We start from the raw sequence: 24,262 nt of genomic DNA on the forward strand, positions 1-24,262 counted from the left end.
CTGCATATAAGTTAAATAAGCAGGGTGACAATGCACAGCCTTGACATACTCCTTTCCCTATTTGGAAATAGTCTGTTGTTCCATATCCAGTTCTAACTGTTGCTTCCTGACCTGCATACAGATTTCTCAAGAGGCAGGTCAGGTGTCCTGGTATTCCCATCTCTTTAAGAATTTTCCACAGTTTCTTGTGACCCACATAGTCAAAAGCTTTGGCATAGTCAATAAAGCAGAAATAGATGTTTTTCTGGAACTCCTTTGCTTTTTTGATGATCTAACAGATGTTGGCAATTTGATCTCTGGTCCTCTGCCTTTTCTAAATCCAGCTTGAACATCTGAAAGTTCACGGTTCACATAGTGTTGCACCCTGGCTTGGAGAATTTTGAGCATTACTAGCGTTGAGATGAGTGCAATTGTGTGGTAGCTTGAGCATTCTTTGGCATTGCCTTTCTTTGGGATTGGAATGAAAACTGACCTTTTCCAGTCCTGTGGCCACTGCTGAGTTTTCCAATTGCTGGCATATCGAATGATGAGATGAGATGGTTGGATATCATCACCAACTCAATGGACATGAGGTTGAGTAAACTCTGGGAGTTGGTGATGGACAGGGAGGCCTGGAGTGCTGCAGTCTTGGGGTCGCAAAGAGTCGCACATGACTGAGCAACTGAACTGAACTGAACTTAGAGACATCTCCTTTCATTTTATGAATGCCACTGAAAGGTTTTGAGAAGAGTGTCATCAATAGACTTTGTTCTTAGTTCCTCAGCTGTGTCCAACTCTGAGACACTGTGGACTGTAGCCCACAAGGCTTCTCTGTCCATGGGGATTCTCCAGACAAGAATACTGGACTGGGCAGCCTTGCCCTCCTTCAGGGGGTCTTCCCAACCCAGGGGTCGAACCCAGGTCTCCCGCATTGCAGACAGACTCTTTACTGCCTGAGCCACCAGTGAAGCTCATTTAATTCTGAGTAATTTTTTCACCAAACACTTTATGGATATGCATTTTTCAAATATCATGTTTAATTTTTTTATCCCTTAGAAAATAACATTTATTCAATACATCATGGAGATTAAGACCTCAAGCTCTCAATACTGTCAAAGGTTTAAGTCATTCCTAGATCACTTTCTAGCTAGCTAACCTTGGACAAGGTATTCTGTTCTCTCTGAACCTCTGTTTCCTTACCTGCAAACTGGCAATAGTAATGAATAGAGTTTGCAAAGTGTTAAATGTGCATGTAAGGTTATATAGAAATGCTTGATGAATTTTACCTCTTACTACACCCCTTATTTTTGGAACTTTGGAAAATATGATAGTGCCCACTGAAAAAAATGCATAACCTAAAAGTTGAGAATTATGTTTTATTCTGAAGCCATGCTGAGGGCTTAAGTCTAGGCAATACACTCTCAGGTCACTCTGAGGGACTGCTCTAAGAGGTAAGGGAGGAGTCAGGATATATTAGAGTTTCTGAAAAAAACAAAACAAAACAAAACAGGTTGTTGAAACATCAAAAGATTACTGTTAATTAAAGAAAAACCAGAGATGAATTAAACTAATGAATTTAGCACTTTTCTATGTACGGGGAAATGCAAGAGTCTGGGTTTAATGAAATCATTCCTTTGATATGCATCATAACTACCCAGGGCCAGTATCCTGTCTTTTTCCATCCTGTTGCCCTCAGGGTGCACAGTCAGGGCACCTGTAGTGGCTGGTGGCCACAACATGCTTTGTTAACTGATGCTTCAGGTGACTTTGGTTTGTTCACAGCAATATAAAGAAAGCAAAAAGACCAAGGAGGATACTATCCATGTCTTGCATGTGAGGGTTCTGAGTCACTTCAGTCATGTCCAACTCTTTGCCACTCTATGGGCTCTAGCCCGCCAGACTCTCCTGTCCGTGGATTCTCCAGGAAAGAACACTGGAGTGGGTTGCCATTGCCTTCTCCATGCCTTAAGACTCTATTGTTACAGTAGCTTGAGCTGAATGTGACCAAGGTTACTATATTTTATTTTCTTTACAGGTTTCAGTGTCTTGGGTAATAGAGCACTTTTTTTGCCATCAATTTCTTCATTTGTATTAATTAATTATTACATACACACACATGCACACACAATGTATATATAAAGTCAGTAGCAAACTAAGGTATAGATTTTGCCACAGCCAGAGAGGCTTTGCCTTGTTCCAAAAGGGTAGTAAAAAATGGATTTAAAGTAAATGGAGATTAAATGTAAACACAGCCTAGGCTAAATAAAATACAGAAATGAATTCTTCTCAAGGTGCTATTCATTCAAATAGAGGATTTGAAATTCGATCAAATGCCAATGCAAAGGCATATAATGCTTGAATGACATTAATTAGTTGAATGGTGAGCCCCAGAGCAAGTGAGGCTCATCCACTGAATATGTACATAAGATTTTCCTATCAAGGAGAACCACAGAAAAATATCTGGAGCGGCTTCCACCTCTTATTTACATTCTATTTCCTATTAACATTTTCCTGAGAAAGAATTTCATGCAAATACAAGCCTTCCAACTTAATAGCAAACTGATAATAAAGCCAGCACTTTCTTTTGTGAGAAAATGCCTTTTAAAAGCATCTGAACCATGAAAGTATTTAAGAGACTATGATTTTAACCAGACTGTGTTTTAAGACATCAGCGTTTGAAAAGGAGGATTTCAAATATCCCCTTATATTCTCTTCTTAATTCCAGAGAACTTTATAGTTTCTAGCTCAACACCACTATTTGACAAATACTAAATCCACATTGCTTAAGCTTCCATCAGTTCTTTTATTAGCTTTGTCTGTTTTTGACATTTTTTTCTTTTTTGTTTATGTAAGGTGAGATAATGAAATTTTACTCAGATTTGCATTTTTTCCCCCAAAATGTATACTATGACTCTGACCAGGTAACCAATCTAACAGCTTTCATATCACAAGCATCCTTGATCTTTTTAAACAAGTTCATCTTCACCATCCAAATTTAAGAATGCATAAGCAATTTCAATATATTTGGATATAAAAATGTTTTCTGTACTAAACATGTATTAATATTTACTTTGAAAATTCACAATAAAATATGCTATTATGCTACTTTCTTACATATGTTGTATTTCATCACTTTAAAAAAGTTCATCCTTTTTGAGCTTCAGAAATCCTTCACAGACAAAACAGCAAAAGGCCAGAAAAGAATCAGTATAGCAGGAAATAAACTGGAAATTTAAAGATCATGACCTCTGATACCTTTTTGACTATTAACTTATCATCTGACCTTTTGCTAGTCACTCACCCTTGCAATAGCCTCCTCTCTGCAGTTTGTAAAAATGAGAATGACAACATTTTGGTTCCCACCTAAAGAGATTGGGTAGGAAAACCTGGTTCAGGGCTGGAAAACACTTTACAGGCCATAAAATGCTACGTAAATGCTTGATAATAAAACAGTTACAGAGTCCCTTGGTTTAATATAAAGCTAATTTTTCAGCTAAACTAAATTCCGGTAGAAACAACTGAGATCAAGTAGGAAAATTTGCAGAGTTCCTAGTCATAGTAAAAGTGTTTATTTGTTCGAATTGATTTTATGGACTGATTGGTAAGTGTCTGCACAGACTGTTATCAAATGTATAGAATAATCCAGTCATCGCATGGTACTCTTAAAAAGTCAGTTCCATCAAGCAGGCTGAAATCAGAAGCTAGAAGGCATATCATTACACAGTCCCATGGGTATGTTCCACTTTCAGTGAGTTTGTCTGTGTGTGTTCTGTCTAATAGCACTGTTTTATGGTAAACAACCAGAAGTAGAGGAAATAGTTTTGACACATTTTTTACCCGCCCTAGTTGAATAGGTTCATTATGCCATTTTTCTTTTGAAATTCTAATTTTATTTACTTAAAACTAACTTTATTTATTTCAAAGAATCTTCCCCCAAATTATGATTTTACTCTGAAATATCTCACAACTAGATGCTGCCTGACATAATTTATATAATATCCAGAAATATCTTAATCATTTTCCAGTTTTGCCTTTTTCTTCCTTGGAATAGAAATGAGAACAGAGGATAGAACTTGTCACCTCTCACAGAAAGCTTTGGTCTTGGTCCCAGAATCACTTGTTAACTTGATATTTAATACTTTTTAAAAAGTCTAAGCCACCTGAAGAATAATAAGTCCTTAAGCAGAAGAGAGAAGACACGTTAACTCATATAAAGAAACTTTAATATGTGTTGTTTGCATGCAGTAAGTATTTTTACTAGAATTTATACTCCTCAGCCATCACTAGTTGAGGATACAAAGAAACGCACTACAACTCTATCTTTTTATTTATTAACTAGATGCCCCTGGTAGCAGAGTGGTTAAAAAAAAAAATCCACCTGCCAATGTAGGAGACTCAGCAGATGCAGGAGACAGGGTTCCATCCCTGAGTCTGGGTTGAGAAGATCCCCTGGAGGAGGAAATGGCAACCCACTCCAGTATTGTTGCCTGGCGAATCCCATGAACAGGGGAGGCTGGCAGGCTACAGTCCATGGAGTCGCGGTCAGACACGGCTGAGAACACACACAGTATGTGTGGTGTGCGGTATATATGGTATATGCATGGTATATCCCTGAACAATCACTAAACTTAAAAAAAAATCAGCAAAGTATACTTTGCAATGCTGCATTAGTTTTGCAGTACAGCAAAGCAAGTCAGCTATACAGATACATATAGCTCTTCTTTTTTTTGTATTTCCTTCCAATTTAGGTCACCACAGAGCATTGGCTAGCGTTCCCTGTGCCTTAAAGCAAGTCCTCATCAGTTATCCACTTTACACACAGTTGTGTATACATGGCGATCCCAGTCTCCCAGTTCATCTCACTCCTCCTCTGCCCGCTTGGTGTCCACACGCTTGCTGTCTATGTCTGCGTCTCTACTGAGGTGAAGTGAAAGTAGCTCAGTTGTGTGTGACTGCTTGTCACCCATGGACTATGGTCCCTGGAATTCTCCAGGCCAGAATACTGGGTTCATAGCTTTTCCCTTCTCCAGGGGATCTACCCAAACCAGGAATCGAACCATGGTCACCTGCATTGCAGGCAAATTCTTTACAAACTGTGCCATCAGGGGGGTCTCTATTTTTGCTTTGTAAATAAGTTCATTTATACCAAGTTTTTCAGATCCACATATATATATATATCAATATATGATTCACTAAACTTTTAAATTCACGTTTTCTTCATTCAGCAAAGATTTGTTGAGTCCAGCTATATGCTATGCACTCTTCTAGGCACTAGAGATTCACTGAACAACAGAAATAAAAGTCCTCAGCCCTGGTGCAGCTTGTATTCAAGTACACATTGGAAATGATACCTACCTTGCCTACAACTAACGATGACTTATGGGAAGATGTTTAGTAAATTATTATGTTCCAGAGGAATATGTTATTCCCATGATTATGGTAATTATGTTATTGCTAGTATTATTAAGGGTTATATACAAAGCCAGATTTTTAAAGATATATAATAGATTTCTGGCATGAGTGGATTTAAAGGAAGAAAACAAAGCATCTAGAAATGGAACAAGAACAGATCTTGCAACTTTGTCAGATTTTCCAAGAGCAGCTAGTGGTCTTCTGCTTTTCCAGTCTGTATAATGTAAGAAATGTGAGTTTGTAAGAAGTTAATTTGAGAGCCTGATATTGGCAAGATGGCAGATTAGGAAGGACTAGCCCACGTGCCCCTACAGAAACACCAATTTAAAAACCACCCATGGAAGAGAGAATATCTGAATGGCTGCTGGCAGAGGTAATGAGAGAAGGTCTCAACTCCTTTCTAAGTTGTATAGTTAAAAAAAAAAAATAAGTTGTATAGGTGATCATGTTTTTTCCTTTCTCTCTCCTCCTTCTTCCCCAGTCTGAAGTTGCAGAAAACAGTCATGAATTTATACATACCAATTACTTTGTGTTGGGCAGCCTTTGAATCTGAATGGGAGTGGAAGAATTAGAAAAATGAAGGAGAAAAATACAAATGAAAATGTACAAATACCATCTGTACATACTATTTTGAAGGGAGAGCAGTATTAATCATGTATTTATTATTCATCCTCTCATTCATTAAACAGATGTGTACTGAGAACCTATCTTATGCTAAGTGCTCAGAACAATGGAGAATATAAAAAGAAATAAAACCTGATCTTGGCCCTTGAGGAATTTACAGTTTAGAAGAGAGGAGTTCATATTAGATTTTCTTCCATACTTCAAATCTGAAAGATAAGAGAATCTGAGAACTTTAATAATAGAAAGCCCAGAAGAGTAAGTTATGCTTTCAAATAATTTTGTCTATATTTATTCTAATCACAAAATATAAAATACATCATGATAATTTATTCAATGTGCATGAAAGAATTTCTGTTTAAACAGCACCAGTGTCAAACTTTGGTTGGTTGGTTGGATGAGGTGACCTTCAAACCTCTTGTTAGTTCCAATCAAATAAACTCTTCATAGAATCCCCTATGACAAGATACTCAGTCCATTTCCAAAAAGCTAAATCTCTCCTTCATGTTGAATGAAATGATACATTTTTTTTCTCATGTCATTATTTTAAATCAAATAATCCATAACAAATGACTGTTGCTGATTTATATATTTATATATATATGCATATGTACATGTATATATTCCAATCCCAAGCTATAGTTCTCATAAGTGCTCCTTCTAGCATCCTGGATTAGATATTTCAAATGCCACCTTTCAAGAAAGGCATCTATTTCCTTTCTGCCCTCTAGCATCTTTTAAAAAGAAATCAATTTAAAGGCTCATGATATTTAATTTCTCATTAATTTTCAATATCTTACTATAAGTATAGGCATGATATTCAAATCCACAGCATTCAACTGAGCTTTTAATAAACTGAGCTTTTTTTATTAGTAATATTTAAAAAATAATTGCAAGCTTTAGAAATGTCTGCATAGTCATTTATATAACATTTAATCATTGTTTTTAATTTTCTGGGATTTTCCACCCTTTTCATCCTTATGTCCTTCTCCTTTCAACTATTCATGAAGTTTTATCACCTTGAAATAAAGTCATTAAGTTTGTTTTTTTCCAGTTTGCTCTTTTCTGTATTCACGTTTGCCAGATTCTAAAAATCCATAATAATGCAACAAACAGTCAAGCTGAGCATACTTTTATGATTCAGCAAAACTAAACATTTGCCAATTTCAAGATAGTTCAACTAACCCATTTTTTTCCATATGATTAGGGAAGAGTAGGCTCAAGTGAAATATTTTATTGAAAGGAAACAGGAAGACATGCCAAGGTGTGATAATTCCATGCATAATTCTACATTAGACATGTGCATTTCAGAGACCAAATATACCCTTTCTCTGGCCAGACCATCATTAAAGAAAATATAGAACATACAGAACACCGTACCCTGTACTTGCAATGATATGGGCACAAACAAGAAAGCAAAATTTAAAAATGAGCATAATTTTCAACTGCCATTGTTAAGACTGTCCATTTGAGCTCTGGAGCCTGAAAGATCAACACCAATACTAAAAGAATACTGTAAACAAAGGTTAAATGTCAACCCTTAAACCATTTCCTTTTCATGTCTTTTTGTTGTAACTATAAATTCTGTCACTTTGAAAGCAGATGATTCATTGCAATTGTGAGGCCATTTTCCACTGAACAATCAACAATAATGATGTGTTGTGAATAATACAGTTGAAAATTTGGTGTGAGTTCTTAGCAAGATATTTTTGCCATGTCCCAAGCTTCAAACGGATTGAGCTGTAGTGCAGCTTATCTTGCTTTTCTGTAAACTGTCTCCAAGGGCGGAGATTATTTGAATACCACCATACTTGCACATTATAAACCAGCCTCAAGCATAATTCCCTCCCTCTTTCATGGAAAATAGAGTATTAACTCATTGTATTATATCAGATGAAATTGGTTCCTTACAGTAGGGCATATAAGCTGTATATAGATCCACACATGAAGCACGAGTCAGATTTAGGTCTGAAGTTTTTGTGTAAGAACGCCTCTCAAAGAACAATTTTCAAACAGTATAAAGACACTGTACTAAGTGTCAGGAAATCTGATTTTAGTCTCAGCTTTACTGATGTCTAGTTTTGTGACCTTTGACATCCCAAATCCTTTGTGGATTTCTTTTTTTATCTGATTAAAAGGGACTAGCCCAGTGGTTCTCAAATTGGCTGCACATTAAAATTAGTTGGAAAGCTTTTTTTTTTAAATGTAGATGCCCCCAACCTTCCCCAGACAAGTTGAATCAGAATTTCCAAAGTTGGGGCTGAAGCATTAGTATTTTCTTAAGCTCCCTGTGTGATTGTAATATGCACCCAACAATCACTTTCGACTCTAAAATGCTCTGACATTTTATAAACCTTGCCGTTTGAGAACCTCACATGTGTTTCAAATGAGTTCCGAGGAGACAATTTCCAGTGTTAGGTGTTGGTGTTTGTTCTATCAGTTGCATTCATAATGTAGGCTGACAAGGAAAAAAAAAAAAAAACTAAGAAAAAAAAAATTAACAGGGAAGGTAGACAGGCCATGCAAACGAGAGCTCAATTACAGAAGAGCTGTCTCCAGGAGACCAAAGTCATGCTCTTTAACATTCTAAGTGATTGGTTTGTGCAGTGAACCAAATCTGAGCAGTTCCAATGTTTGAAAATGTAATGACTTAAATAGAAATACTAATATACCCTTCAAGGTCATGAAACAGTTCCTTGGCCTTAGGAAACGTGTAACTTCTGGGAGCTCATGTAGGTCAATTTGACGGACCTCTTATAACCTTAAGATTCATCTTGCTCTTTTCTCTGCATTAAAATATGTTAATACCAGTTTTGGAATCAAATTGATTCATTTTTTTTTAAATCTGCCTTTCTTTAACTTCCTTTTCATTTGCAGAATTACCAAGGAGTTGTTCAAAATTACCATACTTTCTAACTCTGAATGAAATTAGCAAAGGATCAAAGAAGGAAAAGGCCATCAAAACAAGAGACTATACAAGAAATCTGAGAATAGCTTTACATTGCTAATGATAGCTTAAAACTTAATTTAAGGTGAATCCTGAAAATGTGTAACGGTTAAGGATTGAGTTTCAATCCTCAGATGCTTACAGGGTTTTCTGTATTGGCTATCACAAACCAAATTAGTGGGACTGGGAGAGCATGGGTAACAACTCTCTAAGAATTTACTCACCTCTGCTTCTTTTATCTTTTCATTTAGGAGAGCAAATTGTTAAATATATATAGATACATATAATGTGGTACATAAAATGTGATTAATACTGAACCTAATACACAAAGTCTGCCATGGACTATAGATCTACTATGGTTCTATGTATCTATGTATGGATCTATGGATTGTAGATCTATGTATCAGAATTAGCAGAGTTAACATTAATCCAGCTCCTAGCAACTGGTGCACTATTGTGGCCATACCCACAATTCCAAACCCACTGCCCTCTCTTTAAAACAAATATTTTTGTAGACCACCTTACCTCCCAAGTAATACACTCTATCTTCAACTCTAATTTTAAAACAAATGTAAATAAATTTAGAAGAATGAAATAGATGTGAGTATGCTTTCATAACTACCTGATATTCCTATGTATACACTCTGCTTAATTATAATGAGTAAGTTATGATCAACTTAATGAGTAAAATTATGACAAAACTAAACAGCTTATTAAAAAGCAGAGACATTCCTTTGCCAAGAAAGGTCCATCTAGTCAAGGCTATGGTTTTTCCAGTGGTCATGTATGGATGTGAGAGTTGGGCTATAAAGAAAGCTGAGCACAAAGAATTGATGCTTTTGAACTGTGGTGTTGGAGAAGACTCTTGAGAGTCCCATGGACTGCAAGGAGATCCAACCAGTCCATTCTAAAGGAAGTCAGTCCTGAAAATTTGTTGAAAGGACTGATGCTGAAGCTGAAACTCCAATACTTCGGCCACCTGATGGGAAGAACTGATTCATTTGAAAAGACTGTGATGCTGGACAAGATTGAAGGTGGGAGGAGAAGGGGATGACAGAGGATGAGATGGTTGGATGGCATCACTGACTCAATGGACATGAGTTTGAGTAAACTCCGGAAGTTGTTGATGGACAGGTACACCTGGCATGCTGCCGTCCACGGAGTTGCAGAGAGTTAAGACACGACTGAGCAACTGAACTGAACTGAAGTTAGGATCAAGGAGAACAATATGAGAAGTCATCTCACATGAGAAGTTCAGCGAAAATGGAAAAGCAAAGGTATAGATGGACTCTAAGGTAGTAAAAGATCAGTCTCATCTGTATAAGATCACAGGGAAATGTGGGAAATGGGGGAAAAAAATAAATTTAAGTATAGAAATGTGCCAACATAAATTACAGCCTATCAATGTTAACCAAAAGTGAGAATGTGATATTCTTGTGAATAAACTATTTGCAAATGTACTTTCAAAACATTTCACCATGTTATGGAATGAGACGGGGGGCAATGAAGTGCCTCTGGAAACATGCTTCTTATCTTAGAGCCAACCACATTACCAAAAATGCATTTAGTCTGTGTCACTCAAGAATTCTCTGAGATAGTATCCTTCCCAAGGCAAAAGGGTAATTGAAGATGGACAAGAAACCTAAACAAGTAATGAAAGAGGCTATACAGAAATTATGCAGATTTTCTCTAGGGACAATTTCAGAATAAGACTGAAAAACATAAGTAATCTAAATAAATTCAATATATACTTTTAGTGTCATAGATTTCTTTAAAGTGTGCTAAGAACATTTTTAAACATAAGTGGTCTTTTTTTTTTAATAAGTGGTCTTAAAATAACTTTCAGTAGTGTGATCCAATTAATTTCATAGTAGTTAGTTGTATGTTTTAAAAAGAATTTTACTACACCTCTTACATTTTTCCAAATAGTTCTGCTTTTGCTGAAACTGTGCTACTAAGCTGGAATCTCTTCAAATTTGTATGTAGTTAAGTAGAAGAAAAAACTAACAGTAATTTAACTTATTTTTAAAGATGTGGATATGAAAGTCTTAAATGGATCCAAATCCTTTCATATTAGACTAATTAAATTGTGCTTTGGTCTAAAAATTGTTTTAGCCCAATTAACTGTTTTTCTGTATCTTGGCTAACATGTTCCACAATCATTTCAAATGGATTAAACACCCAATTTGGCATTATATAATTCATTCAGATTTTTAAATCTAAACATCATATCTTATTTATTAGCAAAAATGAGAGTAATCTATTCCCGATTAATATCTCTAAATTGTTGAAAACACACACTTTGAAAATTCTCAGTAGCAGAGTCAGGTTTTTTTAATTCTGTTTTATTTTTAATTGGAGGATAATTTTTTAAAAATATTGTGTTGGTCTCTGCCATCCATCAGCATGAATCAGCCAGAGGTACACACAGGTTTCTTCACTCGTGAACCTCCCTCCCACCTCCCACTCCATCCCATCCCTCAAAGGCAGTCACAGAGCGCAGGATTTGGGTTCCCCCTAATTCCCACTGGCTCTCTGTTTTACACATGGTAATATATATGTTTCAATGCTACATGATGAATCCCCTGATTATTCATTTTACAGAAATTGATCTAGTTCTGGTACAACTTATGGTGACCAAGTATATGTTAAAAATATGTCCTGTCCATTCACATATCCATTCAACATATCAATCACAAACTTTATTTTTATGGTGGTTGAGTTTTAAAACTGAAACAGAATTTAACAGTAAACAGGATCTGTTTTCAAGTCTACTCCTCGAGAACTATCTTACTTTTGTGTCTTGGATAAGATGTTCAAACATCTTAGAGTACATTCTGTGTGGAGTAATCAATAACTCAATGATTTATTATTAATTGTGTTATTAATTTTGTTAAAAACATTTATTGATTTGTAGAGTCTTTCATAAAAATTCTCTGGGACTACATGTGGTTCATGAATAATGCAGTGAATTGCTAAAACACCTGGTGCAATTTTTTAGGTTAGTCATAAACCGATATTGCCAACAACCCATAGCTGGCAGCACCATCTGTAGCACAGACAATGACCCCAAAACCAGAATTATCTTTTTTGTAAAATGATTTTTAGAGATTTCAAATATGGACAAGGCCTTCGTATTTATTATCAGTAATTTTTAAAATAATGTTTCCACTATGAGTTTTTCATTCCACATGAACCTTTTAAATGCAGGCAGTAAAGCCTCATTATCCAAAGGACTTGTTTCACCCACTTGTAATAAAAATTCATTTTGACTACTGTTCTACTCACAGCTAATTTTTGACATATTTCACCATCTCATCAATTATTCGTCAAACTATTCCACCTTACTCAGTGGAAGAGAAAAATTATTTCACTTGGATTTCTTTGGCCAGCATACCAAAAACATTTTGCATAGCTAGTAAAATTATTTTTTCCTCACTACTGTGAGCGTACCATCTGTAATCATGTATTCACATGTATGAAGCAAGCAGAAAATTATACTTTTATTAAAAGGATTTTAAAATCATTCCAGAGACAATGTTAATTTTTTCAAACTTTTTCTTTAAATCTTGGAAATATGATGTATGCCTGCTAACTCTGTCAACATTTTAAAAAATTCTGTTTTTATTTTAACAGGCTGATTGCTTCATTGGAAAATAATGATGTGTAAACAGTGTACATAGGTTCATTAATATCTAATTTCAAACTGATATTTAGTACCTTTAAATGAGTTAAATGAATATAGTAAAAGAGTTAGAATTACTGTGAATGCAACAGCCACTAGCCAATGAATGTAGATGTAATGGATTGTTCTTAGCAATGAAGCATCTAGCTTTCTAGTGAAAGTATTAGTCTCTCAGTTGTGTCTGACTCTTTGTGACCCATGGACCCCACCAGGTTCCTCTGTTCATGGAATCCTCTAGGTAGCTTTTTAGTGCTGCCTCTAAATTCCTGCCACACCTCCAATCATTGTGGCAATAAGAATTGCCCACAAATTTTCAAAAAAATCTTTAGGGTATAGTATTATTCCTATTGAAAACCAACGCCCTAGACCTTGTTTATCAAAAATATCACTTTCTAGAGGCATCTTGGTTTCAAGCACAATACTCTCCAAATACTACCTCGTGTGTGTCCAGGTTACTCCTCTGATATTCTAATTTTGGAAAAAAAGAATCATCAATTCAGGATCTCAAATCTTGTAGCTCTATCATCTTTACTCCTTTTATCATATCTCTCATGTCCTTTCTGCTTCTGGGTCTAATCACGTTACATTCTGTGACCCACTAAATACTCTCAATTCTGTTGCGACACTCCTTTGTTAAGTCACAATCCTGGGTAAAGCCAGCTCTCCATACAACCCAGCAGAATGGTTTCAGCTTTGATGTTTGCTTGTGAATCTTAAGGAAGAACCTCAAGCTCTTTGGTAGTTCAACTAAATTTTCCTAATCTGCTCACTTTTATTCTTCTAGACCATTTACCTTCTTTTCTTCCAATATCTAATTCTGCCCCTAGTCGTCAAACTTCTGGTTTCCCTGGAGCAAGAGAAGAGATCAGAAGAGAAATTCCATATTCCTCCAGCAGTGTCTCCCACCTTCTTAGAGGTGAGCTCCCTCTCCGCCTCTTGCCTCCTGCATCCCTGAGAATTGGCAGCACTCTGGCCTCCATCTAATCTCTCTAGTCAAGAGCTGTGTCCCCTATATTCTCTTCCCATTTGTTTACCATCAATTTTTTACCTCTAGATCATTTTTATCAGCATTTTAACCAACTGTAAAAATTCGTATCATTTTCTAAATAAACAAAATAAAAGTCTCTTAATCCCACCTCCCTTCTAGTTTGGGTCTCATTTCTCTGTTCCAATTTATAGCAGATTTTCTTTCCTTCTGTCTTTCTTTTTCTTTCTTACCAAGCTTCTTTTTTCCTGTATTTACTTATTTTGCTTTTTAAATATGTCACTTAAGATGTATTTTCTCTTTCTAGAGTATATTTAAGGGCTTCCCTCATGACAGGTGATAAAGAATCCACCTGCCAATGCAGAAGATGTGGGTTCAATCCCTGACCGGGAAGATCCCACATGCCACAGGACAATTAAACCTGTGCACCCCAACTATTGAGCCTGTGCTCTAGAAGCTGGGAACTGCAACTGCTGAAGGCTGCACACCCCAGAGTCTCTGCTCTGCAACCAGAGAAGCCACTTCAGTGAAAAGCCCATGCACCGCAGCTAGAGAGTACCCCGCATTTGCTAAAGCTAGATAAAGGCCCATACAGCAATGAAGATGGAGCAAGGCCAAAAATAAAAGAAAATAAATAAATATTTTAAAGGAATATATTTAAAAACAACTTCATTAACCCAGTTAAATATAGTGCAAAATATATTGCCTTTGGTGTGACTTATTAGCTATAAGGCAAAACTTAAATCGATAACCTTTGAAATTAGTTAATTCCATGACAGCCATTCTGGGTCTACTTTTACACACCCTATCCTGTCATCCTCCATGATTCCTTCTTTTTCCTCCTGAGATCACTTCAACTAGGCTTTTTTTTTTTTCACCATTCCACTGGAGGTGGGCTTATCAAACTCAATGAATATCTCTCAGATTGCTCAATGCAATGCTCACTTCTCATTTGTCAGCTTTCTTGACCCCTAAGCAGCTATTGATACAGTTGATTAGTCTCTCCTGATACTGGGTTCACTTTGCTTCTCCTTGCTGTCTCTGAATCTCTAACTGAACCCACATTGTCAATTTCCTATGCAAGATGTCCTTCATCTTCCCAAACTCCAAGCAGTAGGCAACCAGCGCTCAATCTTTGGTTTGCTCCCCTTCAGTCCCTGTAAGCAATCTCGTCGACTCCTATGACTTTAAATGCCACTTAAATAATGGTACGACTATTCTGACATTTAAGACTCCTGCCCAGCTTCCCCTTCTAAACTCTTTAACCAATTGCCTATTTAACATCTCAGCTTGGGGGGCTAACAAACATCTCTAGTTTACTATGTGTAAAACTGGGCTCATAACTCTCCTTCCCTAAAGAGCTATTCCTCTCAGTTCTCCCGTCTGAGCAATGACAGCACCATTCTTTTAGTTGCTATGGCCAAGACATTAGAGGCATTCCTGTCTTCTCTATTTCTTTTGCACCTCACATTCATTCCATTAGAAAATGCTTTTGGCTCTAATCTCAAATGTATATTCAAACTGAGTCACTTTTTATCACCTCTAAACATATAGTTCATTTCATAGTACTAAAAACTCTGCATCTCCATTAGTGCTGTTTACTTACATTAGAGAGCACTTTAAAACTTAGTGGCTTAAAATAACAGCCATTTATTGCAACTTTAAAAATCTGCAGCCAACTGAAGTGAGTTCTGACCTGTGCATAGTTCAGCTCATCTCAACCAGGCTCCAACAGCTCTGGAGCTTTGGGAAGAATGAGTAGACAGACTCCTTCTCCACATGATTTCTCATCCTTTAGGCAAGTTAGTCTGGGCTTGAGATGGCAGCTGGCAAGGTTCCAGGACAGCAGAACCATGTTAGGCCTACTCGGTTCAGTTCAGTTCTGTCACACAGTGTGTCTGACTCTGCAACGCCATGGACTGCAGCGCACTAGGCTTCCCTGTCCTTCACCAATTCCTGGAGTTTACTCAAACTCATGTCCATTAAATCAGTGATGCCATCCAACCATCTCAACCTCTGAGGTCTCCTTCTCCTCCCACCTTCAATCTTGCCAAGCATCAGGGTCTTTTCAAATAAGTCAGTTCTTTCCATCAGGTGGCCAAAGTATTAGAGTTTCAGCTTCAGCATCAGTCCTTCCAACGAATTTTCAGGACTGATCTCCTTAGGATGGACTGGTTGGATCTCTTTGCTGTCCAAGGGACTCTCAAGAGTCTTCTCCAACACCACAGTTCAAAAGCATCAATTCTTTGGTTCTCAGCTTTCTTTGTAGTCCAGCTCTCATATCCATACATGACTACTGGAAAAACTATAGCTTTGACTAGATGGACCTTTGTTGGCAAAGTCATATCTTTGCTTTTTAATATCCTCTCTAAGTTGGTCATAACTTATCTTCCAAGGAGCAAGCGTCTTTTAATTTCATGGCTGCAGTCACCATTTGCAGTGATTTTGGAGCTCAAAAAATAAAGTCTGCCCCTGTTTCCATTGTTTCCCTGTCTATTTTCCGTGGCGTTGGGACCAGATACCATGATCTTAGTTTTCTGAATGTTGAGTTTTAAGTCAACTTTTTTATTCTGCTCTTTCACTTTCATCAAGAGGGTCTTTAGTTCTTCTTCACTTTCTGCCACAAGGGTGGTGTCATCTGCATATCTGAGGTTATTTATATTTCTCCTGTCAATCTTGACTCCAGCTTGTGCTTCGTCCAGCATTTCTATCACCTAAGTAATGAAATCAGGAATCATACAATGTAACTTTGCTGTATTCTATTCATTAAAGTAAAAATTCCATTTAGATTCATTATGATGAAGAGTTACAAAGTAACACTACATAGACATGTGGATATATGGAAAGGAATGATTACTACAGTTTTGCATTCAATCTATTACACCATTTCAGGCTTCCCACATGGTTCAATGGTAAAGAATCTGCCTGCCAATGCAAGGGACATAAGAGATGCGAGTACAGTCCTTAGGTCAGGCAGAATCCCTGCAGCAGAAAATGGCGACTCACTTCAGTACTCTTACCTGGAATATTTCATGGACAGAGGAACCTGATGGGCTACGTTCCAGGGGATCACAAAGAGCCAGACATGACTGAACATCTGACCACATCCTACATCATTTCATTCAGTTTAAGGTCCCCAAATCCTATCCCTGGACTACAAAAGATTCTGTTGCTCTTCTTCTTCTACTTGTTTTTGCTTTTTTTTTTTTAATTTTTACTTTTTGGCCAAGTCTTACAATATTCAGGATCTTAGTTCCCTGACCAGGGATCAAACCTGTGCCCCCTGCATTGGGAGCACAGTTTTAACCACAGGACTAACAGGGAAGTCCTGCAAAGGGTTTTGTAATCTGGCTACTGTTACTTTTCCAAACTTAGCTCTTAACCTCCTTTCATCCTCACTGCATTCAAGCTACACTGAACATCCTCCCATTTTGGTGTTTCTTCATTTTTCGGTCTTCCTCTCAACTTGAAGTGTTCTTTTCTCAAATCTGGTGGACTCTCTCCCTCTGGGTGTTTATGTCTCTGCTCGAATCAGAGAGACGTACCCTGAATCAACTATTCAAAATGTCACACAAACCGCTCCACACTCTGAAGGTGCTTTATCATTTTTTGATAGCACCTATTATTTCTTTGGTTTTAGGCTACTGTGTGTCTTCACTAGAGGAAAGTCTGCATCTGAAGACCAGGGGCTTTGTACTATGGACACCCCATCAACCAGTAAGTAGATCAGCACTACCCAGTAAAAATAGTATGCAAGACACACAAGTCATTTAAATTTTCTTGTAAGCACATGAAAAAAGGTAAAAAGAAGTAGGGGAAATTGATTTTAATAATATCTATTATTTTGCCCAATATGTCCAAAATATTATTTCAATATGAAATCAGTTTTAACAAGGATTAAGATATTTTATTTTACATCCCCTTTTTTTTAACTGCTTTTGAAATCTGGTGTAAATTTTACCTTTTTATACACATCTAAACTCAGATAATAAGTCTCAATAGTTTCATGTGATTAGTGGCTCTAATTTTGGACAGTCCAAACCCAACTTATTTTTAGTGCTCCATAAGTGTTTAGACATGATGGCTTTATTTTATTTTTTCAAGCTTTTTAGTTTACATTGAAGAACAGCTGAATAACAGACAATGTGGTGGCCATTTCAGGTGAACAGTGAAGGGACCCAGCCATACATACACATGTATCCATTCTCCTCCCAGCTCCCCTTCCATCCAGGCCACAACGCAACGTTGATCAGAGTTCCATGTGCTATATGGTAGGTCCTTGTTGGGTATCCATTTTAAACATAGCAGTCTGTACATGCCCCTCCCAAACCCCCTAATCTGTGAGTCTCTTTTTGTTCCGTACATAAATTCATTTGTATCATTTCTTTTTAAATTCCACAAATAAGGGATGTCGTATGATACGCTGCCTTCTCTGTCTTACTTCACTCAGTATGACAATTTCTAGGTCCATCCACACTGCTGCAAGTGGCATTAGTTCATTTTTTTCAATGGCTGAGTAATATTCCATTGTATATATGCACCACACTTTATCCAGTCTCTGTCGGTGGATGTTTAGGCTGCTTCCATGTCTTGACTATTGTAAACTGTGTTGCAATGAACGTGGAAGTGTGTGTGTCCCTTCAGATCATGGTTTTCTCCAGGTACATGCTCAGGAGTGAGACTGCAGGGCATCCGGTAGCTCTGTCTTTAGTTTTCTAAGGAAACACCATACTGTTCTCCGCAGTGGCTGTCCCTGTGTACATTCCCACCAACAGTTTAGGAGGGCCCCTTCTATCCACAGTTTACTAGCCAGGATGGTTTTACCTCAAGTAATCCAAGCTCAGGTAGGCCAAATGCAATTGAAGGGAAACCCTGTGGCAAAACTGAAGCTACTAGTTTTCATAGCTTTATTAGTCTCAGGCAGATTTTACTGCTTTCTCTACTTCTTTGTCAATTGTCCTTGAAGATTTTAAAGCTAATTCCCCCAACTTGATCTCAATGTTCTTGAATGTTTTACTATTTCTCTATTTTTCTTGATCTCATTGCTCTTAACTCTTTTAAGTGAAGAGTTACATGTTCAAAACCACTGAGGAAAAGGTAGGAGGTTCACAAGAAAGAAAGAGCACAACCCAAAATATGTCAAGTCAATTCATATCCTTGTTTCTCTGTTCACAGAAGCAATATTTTTTTTTTTCTCAGCATTCCAGTTGTTTTGGCCAGACGTCTTTAAAATCAATACCTTGTCTTCTTTCTCATCTATTTTCATTGTTAGAGTCTTGTGGTCAAAAACCCTGTTGTGGGCGGAGATTCCTCTGAGCCATATCCACACCAGCAAATAGCAAACACGAGTCTTCCCATCTCCAGGCAATCACACTTGCAATTCATTTTGCCTGGATAACGTGCCTCCCCTCTCTCCATCCAGCTTCACCCTTCAGATGTCAGATTAAATAACTCCTCCCCAGAGAGATCTAAATTAGACCACCCTCCCTATTATACATGCTCATAGAACTCACTTTCCTTCATAGCACTCACCATGATGGTAAATACATAATCATTCAACTAATTATACTTGAAGCACAGAATCATGCTGTGTCCCTGGTGTATGGTATAGTTATTGACACAGGGCAGATGCTGGTAAATCCTGAGTAACAAATGTAACAGGTGGATGTAATAAATGTATAAATGCAATAAATGTAATAAATGCAATAAATGAATGTGGTGGTGGAATACAACAGAATGGGAAAATTTAAAAATAGAAAATTGTTAACATCAATGAATGATAAGCTCCTTCAAGACAACAATTCTAATGGTGACATGGGAAAATTCTTTAAGCAAAGGAAGGAGTGAATGGATGAATGACTGAACAGAGTATGGGTCTATGTCTATACATACATACCCACAGGTGAATGTATTTATTAATAACTTATTGGGCTGCTTATTTGTACTTGAAAAGTTTACTAACTTTTGAGTAAGTGTAGTGTAAGTGGGGAAGATGCCAGAGGGCAAGGTGCAGAGCACGGTAAGAAAAGCTGAGCAGATGGCAGGGGATATGGCTATGCTTCATTATGAAGCAATTGTGTGACCTTCAGTCACTCTGGACCTTAAGTTCATTCTGTATAAAATGACTTAACTGACTTTAATCTCCAGGAGCTCTATTTTATCAATTCTAAAATGTACTTACCCACACACAAACACATTTTAACCTCTCTGAAATCAAGATGCATCTTACAATCAATGGCATTTTACATCCCTGTCAAGTGTGGTTGTGAGTGACATGAACAAAATAAAGATCTTCCCTTGATACCTTCTGGGAAGATCAAGAAAGCATGAATACCAAAGAATTTTAGCTTCACTGAAATATAGAGACTTAGAAGCATACAATTCTATAATTCTGAGCTATTTCTTTCATTACCCATTTCCTAAAATTTTAAATTAAAAAAAAACTTGTATAGAATAGCATTTCTTACTTGGATCACTGACTAGATCCCTGTTAATTATTTTGTAGGTAAAAATGCCTAGGATGTTTAGGCTTCTAACAGAGATAGAAATCTTTACAGTGTGTTTTCATATGTGGCTAACCAAAATGCTACTCAAATATGTATATTCATCTGAAGGCATACTTTTCCAGTTGAAGAAATAGTCCTCAACCAGAATCCTCCAAATAAGAAGCCTTATTCCCCTACTCAGTGTGATCAGCATACACACTGTGAAAACTTAGAATTAAATGGCTTGCCACTTTTTATATCCTTTTACACTATGGTGGATTTTTATTTTTTATGGATCTAGCAGCATATATGTATTCTAACCATCATCGTATATCTTGATGAATAAACACCATGTTTACTGGTCCCTCCCCCCACCTGAGAAGCATTTGGGAGGCCTTTCACTGCTCATCATTTCTTTATTTTTTTTTAATTATTTTGTGTTTCAACATTCTGGTCACCATTGATTTCAGTTAATTACCCTAGGAAACAATCTAGGGGGAAAAAGAAAAGCGAGAGAGAGAAATGTACACGTTCTCCCAGACACAGAATTTTATACCCAGAGTCAGCATCTGAATGCATCTGTCCAGACCACCCCACCTCTACAAGGACTTTCTTCATTGGGCTTTTTTATTGCTTTGTCTTAATAGTTAATGCTTTTCTATAAACCATATCGAATTCCCCCTCTTTGGTTAAAAATAGCACAATTTTTAATCTCCTCTTTATTCCTAGCATCAGTTTGCTTTAAAACATATTGATTTCATGTCAAATCTCCACTTAAAACTGGCTTTTTGCTGATTTTTGTTAGGCAGTGGCTATTATTGAAAGAGGTGTTTGCACTTAGAGCCAACGTGAAGGCGGCGGAGATTGTGCATCAGGGAGAACAACTGATGGATTACAAATCTCTGCTTTGCACCAACAGATATGAATTTGAATCCATCAATTTTATTCCCTTCTGCCAAATTGAGGAAGTTCCGTTTATGCAGATCTGTCAAAATATTACATTAAACACCTAGATGAATGAGTTAAATTAATTTAATTTTGCAGCTTGCCTTGATTGGGTTAGGCTAGTTCTCTGCACAAAGCAAAAATTCCCAGGGAAATTGAGCCCCATCAGAGAAGCGTTCATGGCAGCGGCAGCTTTGCTCAGCTGAATGGTCAGACAAAGTGTTAGAAATCAGTGACCAGGGAGGGAGGTGCCTGGACTTTCCCTGTGACACCGACGCCTGTCTTTTACTTAACACCTATCTGATGTCCCCAAAAGAAAGTAACCACAGCAGTGAATAAAATTAAGATGAAAAAAGGCCACTGAGCTTGCAATGCAGAGCAGATCAGTAAGGGCGACCAAAATGAAAGAGAAAAGGGAACAATAATCCTGCTGTGTGGTTATATAGCACCTTTCATGGAAACAATGTGAGAATTCTCTATTTTTGCAGGCCAGCTCCCCAGAGGGCTTTGAAAGCAATTCAGGAGGGAAATAAAAGGATTGCAGAACAGATTTCAGGCTTGAATGATAAAATGGACATTCTGCAAGACAGATTTTACTGAATTGATAACTGGATGATTGAGGCTGTCACACATAAATAAATTGAAAAGGAGTAAAATCCAAAAGAAAGCAGAAAATTTTGAAAGGATATAAAAGTACAAAGAAAACCCGGTGACCTTGAAAGAAGGTCAGAGAACCAGCCTCTATATTCAGAGACAGTCAAGAGGATTCAATCCTGGAAACCTAGAAGGCCACTGGCAGGTATAATCAGGACTAAAATATGAAATCCATACGTTCTCAACACACTGCAGCGCTAATACTGCACTGCAGGTGAGGGTGAAGCAGTTGTCAAATCATGGAATAATTACACTGATCTAAGCAGTAGTCACTCCGTAGTCTAGTCTTCCTTTTTTATCTCTTCTTTTCTGGAAGGAACAGACCACTGTGGAGGGACCATCATGCAGGATCTGGGCTTCTGCTGGAGATTTTCCCAGGTGTCTCTTCTAGGAAACCCTGGGCCCTCCAGGATATGTATCCCATGGGCTGTATCTCATTTCCTCAGGAATAATAGAAAGATACCACCTTGCCTGGCTCTGTGGCTCACAACTTAGACCCTGGGGGAGAAATCAATGGATGATTGATTACGACAAGAGAGTCTGGGAAGGGAAGGGGGTCCATTGGAAGGCCTCCTCCCCCTGCTGTTAGAAAATGTCCAGCCAACTTACTCTCCAATCACTGGACATGCCAAGTCATGGTTGGGGCATTCTTGTCTCATAAACAATGAGGAAGAGAAGTTGGAGGATGCTGGCTGAGATTCCAAACCAGCAGTTTATCATGAGCAAGGAGACATGCCGTCTCATGTGTCTCCTCTCCATATGACCCGAAGTCTTGGGGTCACTTTCTTCCTGGAAGAAGTGGCCTCATTCATTTCTGTGGAGAGGCTGTCTTGCCATGTGGCTAGCGGTCCCAGGAGGCAATCCCATATACCCTTTCTCAGCAGTTGAAGACGCCCATGAGAAGGAAACACAGCAGTGTCCCAAAATAAATACAAAATAGACTTTCAGTCCCCTCACATCATCTGCTTCTCTCCTACAAATTCAAAGATCGATGGATCAAAGTGCCTCGTTATGTTTGCAGGCATTAATAGCAAAGATTACTCTGTTTCACCTTGAGGCTGAGCCTGGTTGTCACATTGATGTAAGAATGACGAGCAAATTTTTAGGACAGCTTTCTGGATAGAACTATCTGGTAAAAAGTAATGATTTCTTAGTGCTGGTGATGCCTTGCACTTTCCTTATAAACGTGGTTTATGGGCATCCTCTGAAAATGAATTTCGTCCTGTGATGGGAAGGGAGTATGTACCTGTGTGTGGGTGTCCATGGAGGTGTTCACGGACACGCTGGCTGTCATTCTGGAGTTGAAATATACTGCTACTTAAGAATAATGAAACGATGACATTGCAGGGAACTGTCTCTGGCAAAACTTTAGGACTGATTACAGTGAAGTGTATGTAGCCTAAATTAACAAAATATGATATTTAGGGGGAAAAAAAATGCTCAAAAGCAGATGCAGTCCAAATCTTAACCCTACCAGTGAGCTGGGCTAAATTGAATTCTCTGTCTTCATCTCTGAAAGGAAGATATTAAAACCCACCTATCTAGGTTAATGGCAAGATTAAAAATTATGTAAATATAGTGGCTTTCACACAGCAGGCATTCAATAAATTGTAGTTACTATTATGACTAAGAAACTGCACAGTGTAGAACAAAGAGTAGGGGATTTCAAAAGAAAGAAACTGATTTGAAGTCCAGTTTGATATGTATTAGCTGAGTAACTTTGGGATAAATTCTTAACAACTATGACACTGTTGCCTCACATGTCAAATGGGCATAATAATAATTTCACAGGATTGCTGTAGGTAATAAAACAAGATGAGATAAGGAAAATGTCGACCTGGGATATAGTAACTGCTCAAAGAATGTGAATTCCCTTGGTCCCCTGCCATGTGACCAAATAGACCTACTTTTGAATAGGTTTGTTCTTCCATGATAAAAAAAAATGAAAAGCATTTCTAACCAGATACCCAGAGAGCCTTCCGATAATTACTCCTAAAATAGCCATGGTATGCCATCAGAATATTTAATTACACAGAGAGTCATTTTGCGAATTAGAGCTTCCAGACTCCTCAGGAAATTTCTGTCACTTATGAATCTTTTTTTTTTTCTCTCTCTTTCTGCCTGCTTGTTTGTTCACCTCCTTCCAACTTTGATAAAGTATCTGCTCTGTTTAAGGTGTGACGTGAAAGCTGGAGACCAAGAGAAGGGAAAACCTTTATCCAATTAATGTACACTTCCCTTAAGGTAAGACGCTTCCCTTCCCTGCCTTGTAAAGCCTATATTGTGCTATTCTCTGCCAATAACACCCTATTACTCTTCTTTCATCCATTTATTGCATTTCCATTGTCCTGTCCTGATACTGTGTTAAACCAAGCACTGATGCCAAAAGGGAGAGTGATTATAGTGAAGGATTCATGCCCAAAGATCCTTGCAGCCCCTCTCTTGACAGTCTGGCCAGGGTAAAACACAGTTTCACCAGCAGCTGCAGCAGGAGTTCACGGCCCTGTGAGAATGTGACAACTCACTCTCTCATTCAGAATGCTTCTCTG

General features: G+C 37.7%; 1 long non-coding RNA gene across 1 annotated transcript; it reads left to right on the forward strand.

Annotated features, from left to right (window-relative positions):
• The first annotated feature begins 13,294 nt into the window (after nt 1–13,294).
• LOC110149277 (uncharacterized) lies at nt 13,295–23,999 on the forward strand. The gene is made up of 4 exons (XR_002317413.2): nt 13,295–13,382; nt 13,472–13,560; nt 17,270–17,346; nt 23,889–23,999. It is a non-coding gene; the product is annotated as an uncharacterized lncRNA (long non-coding RNA).
• Nucleotides 24,000–24,262: the final 263 nt, after the last annotated feature.

Source organism: Odocoileus virginianus, chromosome 19 (assembly GCF_023699985.2).
Source record: "Odocoileus virginianus isolate 20LAN1187 ecotype Illinois chromosome 19, Ovbor_1.2, whole genome shotgun sequence".
Lineage (NCBI taxonomy): Eukaryota > Metazoa > Chordata > Mammalia > Artiodactyla > Cervidae > Odocoileus > Odocoileus virginianus.